The following is a 7,235-nucleotide window of genomic DNA, read 5'->3' as shown; positions in this document are numbered from 1 at the left end:
ATCTAATATTTATAAATATAGGCAGAACCTGCTACCAGTCTTAAAAACAGTACCAATTGATTTACAGACTAACTCATGTAACCTAGAAATTGTCAGAAAAGGACAAGTAAGACAGTATAAACTCTTAGCACCTGTGTTTGAAAACATCTTTGATTAGTTCATATACGTGTGTGGGTATAAACTACCCAGAACATTGGAAAAGGAACCACAGAGCTTGAATTTTTTTAAAACCAAAGCAGCTAGCTAAATTCTAATACAACCCTTGATAAATCATCTTTTTGAAAGAAAAAAACATTATTTGACAACCAATGATTTTGGCTTAAACTTGATAGCTATTGATTTTATGTACCACAGAAATTTTTATTAACATAAAATAATTTTATGTTTTACCCATGACTTAAATTTGATAAAGCTTCAGCAAGCTATCCCAACATATCCCAGGAAGATGAAAGTTATCATTATTGAAATTAAATCACTTAAACCTAAGTGATTAAACCTAGTTTTGACCACTCAATAGAATTAGCATAAATAAGACCGAAGCTATTTTAAAGTCACAATGTCTTTAGGTATGAGTACTTCACCTTTGGTAATTAACCATTTCTATGTGAGCCTTTATCTTAAGAATAGTTAAAACCTTGATGAAAAGAGGAACCTAATTTACTTTACCGAGAGAGTCTTAAAGCCAGTTTTATAACCCTTAAATCATAACAAATTAGTATCAGTGACCTGTTAATGAGTGAGGCCTTATCTTAAGACTCAGTTTCTCCACTGATTAAAACCTTGGCATCAGGTAAACATTAGATTTAATCCAATTAAATGTTGCAATGAAGGGGCCCTTCCACTGATATACACATTAGGTAAGTCTGATGCTTGTCTTATGTAAGGAGTTTGTAACCTGACAAATACCTTGACTCAGTTGACCTGTTTAACATTTTGTCTAGTGACAAATTTTATCTAACAGATGTGACTTTAGGTGTTCATAAGAGAAGAATTAAAGAGAACCACAGTTATATGCTTTTTCCTTGTCAGAGACAATTGGCCATTTTGTCTCTAGTCAGAGTCTGGAGGACACATGGCTTAAACTTGCATGGGATCTGAGATAAAGGGGGTTCGTTCCATCCATTTTTTCAGAGTCCAGCTTTCTATGAATTTAAGTAGCATATGTTGGAAAGCAAGAGCAAAATGAAATTACAGAGCAGAGAGATAAGCATCCTGACATTCTTTATCCTATTCCGAAGTTGTTTGTTTTTATATAGCAAATTTACCCATTTGCAAAACACAAGGTGATAGACTCTTGTCTATGTTTAACTTGGTTAAACCTTCAATTACATCTGTACTTATGACTTTGTGACCCACATAGCATAGGCATCACCTGTGTCTAATGTCAAATGAATTTAGATTAAGACTGTGTCCCTGTATAAAACTTTTAGAGTTTTTAGAGTCTGTAAACAGTTGAAAAATCTCCAACTTTAGGCATGGCGTTTAGGTTTAGCCTGAAAATTCTTTCCTACATACACACATCTTTACCACATTTTTTTTTACAATGTTTATAGCAACTTTACTTATAAGCATAAAAGGTTGAAACAAGGGGCTGGGCAGATGGCTTAGCAATTAAGGCACTTGTCTGCAAAACCTAAGGACCAAAGATCGACTCTCCAGGACCCACATAAGCCAGATATACAAGGTGGCACATATGTGTAGAGCAAAGATTAATTTTTTTTAATTTGATTTATTAGTTTTCTTTTCATCAAATACAGGCAGTTTGGTACCATTGTTTAGGCTCATCTATGATCTACCCCCTCCCATTAGACCCTCCTTGTTGATGTAAATGGGTCGTGCATTGTGGAGTTAGTCCCCAGTTATTGGTATGCTAAATGTCTCTGCAAATCATGGCCCAACATGTGACTCTGCCATTCTTTCTGCCCCCTCTTCCACAAAATTTCCCTGAGCCATGTTGGGTTCATTTTTGGTCTGCTTCAGTGCTGAGGTGTTGGGGGCCTCTGAGGCTCTGGCTCTCTGATTTGGTAGGAGTTGATTTTTCTCTGCATTGGTCTCCTTCCCCTTTATGCTGGTATCCAGTTCACAGGAAAACATCACCCTTGCTTGTTTCACCAATTGTCCTTAGTTTCAGTTGGGCCCCTTTTGAGGTATGTTGGGGCAGCTCTCTCCATAGGATCTGCATCTATCTGAAAAAGAGCAGCAGATTCTCCAACAGAGAGTAAGTTAGCACCCAGAAAATTGAAATAACACTTACTTTTTTGGTAGACAGATTGATAGGTGTAGGCCATCTTGTACCCCATGATTGATGATAGCTTGATATTATAGAGTGGGCTTGTGTTTGGGTATGGTTCTGACTTGTTTCCCAGCTCCAGCTATGGGTCTAGTACCACTGAGTGGATCAGTTAGCCAAATCAAGAGTAGTTGCTTCCTCACCATGGCTGTGTGCCACTATTGCACTTGTGTGGGCATCACGTCAGGTTATTTGTTACTAATTAGATTAGACAATGAGTTGCTTGGACAGATATTGGTCATTTCCCCCAGTCGCCCATGTAGCGCCTTCTGGCACTAGACACGCTGACTGTCTGGGGACTGACTCTCTCCTGGCTTCCAGCCATGCTGTTCGATTTTGTATATCAGCTGTGTGTGGAGTCTTCAGCAATAGGGTCTTACCACTGGCCGTTGGTGGGTCATTAAGTACTCTGACAGAAGTCTGTCATTGTTTTGGGAAACCTTGTAGGTTTCTCTGATCAAAAGCTCATTGTGGATGGTAGCCCCAAGCTGGAAGTGGGGGTTACAGGCCAGTGCCCACTAATAAATTGAGGAAAAACATAACTAATATACAAGAGTTAGAGAGGAGAGAGATAGAGGAGAGAGGGGGAGAGGGAGGGAGGGAAGATGTAGAAGATTTAGGTTAGTTTTGATCCTACCCTCTCCAGAGTCTTGTGGTTCAGGTGTTTCCTGTAAAGGTCTAGTGAAGGTTCAGCCATTTGGTCTGACTTTTAGGAAGTAGAATTTTATGGTACCAATGCTGTTTGGGTCCAGATTACTGTTTTCCACCCTTCGATGCCCTCCCGCCCTCCCTTCCATCTTATTGTCTAGTCCATGAGGTGCTTGCTGAATATGTAAGGTATCTTGAGTAGATTCAGGTTAGGTGTTGTAGATGAGTGAGACTATGTGTCGATTTTTTTTCTGTGATTGGGTAAGTTCACTGAGAATGATCTGTTCCAGGTTCAACTATTTTTCCTCAAATTTCTTTGTGTCGTTTTTTTTCTTACTGCTGTATAGAATTCCATTGTGTAGATATACCACATCTTTGTTATCCATTCTTCTAATGATGGACATCTGGGTTGATTCCAGCTTTTAGCTATTACAAATTGAGCCGCTACAAACATGGTTGAGCAAATCTCTGTGGCCTTTGGTTTGAAGGTTTGAGGGTAGATGCCCAGTAAGGGTATAACTGAGTCTGTTGATATTTCTATAATCAGCTTTTTTAGGAGTCTCCATATTGCTTTCCAGAGTGGTTGTACCATCCTGCATTCCCACCAACAGTGAATGAGTGTCCTTGCTTCTCCACATCCTTGCCAGCATTTATTTTCATTTGACTTTTTGATGTTGGCTATCCTTATTGGGGTAAGGTGGAATCTCATAGTTGTTTTAATTTGCATTTCTCTGATGATTAGGGATGATGAACATTTTCTTAAGTGTGTGTTTGCTCTTTGTGTTTCTTCCTCTGTGAATTGCCTGTTCAACTCTGCACCCCATTTTGTGAGTGGGGTATTTGTCTTCTTATTGTTAGACTTTTGAGTTCTTTGTAAATTCTAGAAATAAGGCCTCTATCAGTTGGATAACCTGCAAATATTTTCTCCCACTCTGTGGGTATTCTATTGGCTTTGCTTATTATATGCTTGTCTGTAAAGAAACAGTTTCATATGATCCCATTGTTTACCACATATTTTAACATTCTTATCTAACTACCACTCAAAAAGCATTTTTAATGAGCATTCTATGTCCCAACATTGAAAAATTCCTTCCCAGTTCCTTCAATCAATTCATCTCATCCCATTATTAACTACTTTTCTAAGGCTATTATGAAAGACTACACCAAATTAATTAATCTTATTACTCACTAACAAGTGAGTAGTCTAAAGACAATTTTATGTCATTAATACCAATAAGATACAAAACTAAGGCAAATATTGTTGCTATCTTGAGGCAGGCTGGCCTAGAAGTCAGGTCAGCTGCCTCCTCCTTTTAAGTACATTACAATTTTTTTCCTGCCACTTTTTGGTGCACTGTTTCGGCTGGGTAGGGCTTATATACACCTTAGATCAGCCCTGCTCTACTTTCAGCACTCACCAGGGGTCCAGTCTAGTACAAATGGAGGCAATGGCCAAGAAGACTGGTGGGAAACCAAGGATTCTGACTACCTGGAGGGGAAAGGGGAGGAGCCTCCAGTACTGCCAGGAGACCTCTGAAAAAGGTGGCCCACTGTGAGGCCACTGAAGAAGGAGTGGGCCTGCTCAGGGGCCACTGGGAGAGGAGGCAGAGACATGGCACCTGCATAAAGGCGCCATTGTCTTGTCTGCCACCTGACTGAACCAAGCCACTTTGGAGTGCTTGCAAAGCTGGCTTGTAGTTTTGCTGCTTAAAGGGAGTAAGGGGAAATTTCCTTCCTGAACTTTTCATTTCCTAGCCAGGTAAGCTGTGCAGGTTCACATGGGTGCCCAGAAATCCAGAGATGACCTGGAGGACTTCTTCCCGAAAGGAGCCAGCCTCCCTCTGGGAGAGCTACTTCCCTTAACTTTCAGATTTCTTATCCCATGAATCTGATATATATGTATATATATATACATATATATATATGTATGTGTATATATATATATATATATATATATATATATATATATATATATATATATATATATTTAGTGGGAGGCAATGTTATCCATGACAGAGAAAGATTAGAAACACCAAGACCAGAGGACAACATTCCCAAGGGCTGAATAGCACACCGGGGATTCCCCAAAGATCCAGGCATGAGCCTGTCCACAAGTTTAAGAGGCCAGCAACCTGCCCTACAGAGTTTAAGAGGTCCATGTGTTACCAGGTTTTTTTGTGTGTCAGAAAGAAATAGATAGAGGTTGTTTGCCAACACCTAATGGGCTGTCGGGGTCCAGGCAGAGGACGGCTGGCCTTCAGTCAATACCAAAGAGTGGTCTTGGCCAAGAGACTTCAGTTGCCAGTTTGTCATGTCAGGTCCCACGCGATGGCGCAGATCAAAAATAAAGGAGAAAGAGAAACCTGCCAGCCTTCACAAACATGGAGGCAAGGACACATGGGTCGATGTCTCCGAGTCCCTCTCAGAGAGCACTCACCCACCCTGTCCATCACATAAGGTCCATGTTTAGGCACCAGTTGTGGATTTTTGATTTTTGCTCAAGGGCCTTTGCAGTTCACTCCAAAGGTATCCAGGCAACCAGGGGTGGGTGAGCATGTGAAGGGAGAAAGACACTCCTGGGAGAAAGTTGAACAGCTCTCTCCTTACCTGCTGCCATGCTGAAATCCCAGTCTGGTCTAGAAAAAAGGAAAGAAGGTATCAGTGATAACCTGTTTATTGGTGGAATTCCTGTCAGTGTCTGGAACCAACTTCCAGGCTTCAGTGTGGCTTCTTTCTTTCTTCTGTAGTAAAAAAGAATCTGTATCAATTGTTGACAATCATCCCAAGTTGATTACATCTTGGTTTGGGGGCCCCATGACCCAAAGAGTGAATACTGTGACTCCAAGGGGCCCTAATTTTAACATCCTGAAAGTGATCCATCAGTAAAGAAAGTGGGGTAGTCTGCATCTCTCCCATCTGTCCAAGCACACAAATAGTAATTCCAACAAAGAAAAGGAAAAAGAGACAGCAAAAAATTCAGGTGGCCAACAACTACAAACTGAAACAACAGCCTCTCGCATTGTCTCTACAGATAGGGGGATGAAATCCCCCTCTGGGTGGGCCTGGAGCACCCAGGACCCACCTTCCAGACAGAGTGGCCAACTACTACAAAACTTACTCAACAGCCTCTCCCATTGTCTCTACAGATAGGGGAATGAAATCCCCTCCAAACAGGCCTGTAGTACCCAGGACCCATCTGAACAAAGTAGCCAGCTACTACAAAACCGAATTTGAGACCATGGCATCTCGCCATTCCATGGTATCAACCTGTGTTGTCTCTACAAACTGGGGGATGAAATCCCCTCCCAGCAGGCCTTGGGCACCCAGGACCCACCTTCCAAACAGAGTGGCCTCCAAGTGCGTATCTGCCCAACCACAATTTTCTAATGATCAGAAAAACGAAGGACAGGTTTTCAGGAAAGACAAAACACAGAAGCACAACACAGAAGCAATCTTATCAGCCAGTGACCTGAGTTCCATGTGTTGGTGGTCCTCAGCAGCCTCTGAGGCGATCCCGGACAAGCCCCCAAATATTATGCCCAATTCTTGGCACCCCCCCCCCCCCCCCCCCCCGTGACCACCAATGAGAACCAAACATGTATGCAAGGGAAAGGAGCTTTATTTCAGGATTAAGCTTGGTCTTTTGACTCACCAACGCAGTGGATCCATACAAGAGCCCCAAGTAGTGGGAAGATAGGGTTTTTATAGGGATTTGAACATAAAAGGGGATGGGTATATGATTGGTTGATTTAAACACTGTACACTTGTTTGCCTTAGGATTTTGGTGGGCAAAGTTAGCGGCTGGAGCTAGGAGAATTTAACTTATCTATGACTACATGAATGTATGGAGTAATCAGTTTCCAGTAAGTGTTAAACCCACCCTTACCAGAAGATAAAAACTTAGACCTTGTGGGGAAACAGAAACTTATGCCTACTGAGGACTCTGAAGCCTGTCATGGCGTCCATCTTGTTCCTGAGTTCTTCACATCCTAAATATGGTCTCCCATGTCTTTTCTGGTCCATCTCAATTTAATTTTTGTGTAAAAACTGAAGTTTTTAAGTGTTTTTCTTTTGTTTGTTTGTTGTTGTTGTTTTGGTCTTTTCATTGTTAATTTGTTTAGGTTTTGCCTCAGAATTTCTACATGCTTCAGCAAGACATTCAATACTATCCATTCTCCATTAGACTTTATCATCTGTCAAGACTTGGGCATATTTATATCCCTTAATTTATTCATCTCTCTCATTCTCTTTCTTTTTCCCTCTTTTATTTCTATTTAATTTTTAGGCAGGCTCTTCC

This window comes from Jaculus jaculus, chromosome 9 (genome assembly GCF_020740685.1).
Source record: "Jaculus jaculus isolate mJacJac1 chromosome 9, mJacJac1.mat.Y.cur, whole genome shotgun sequence".
Lineage (NCBI taxonomy): Eukaryota > Metazoa > Chordata > Mammalia > Rodentia > Dipodidae > Jaculus > Jaculus jaculus.
This window is presented reverse-complemented; position numbering follows the sequence as displayed.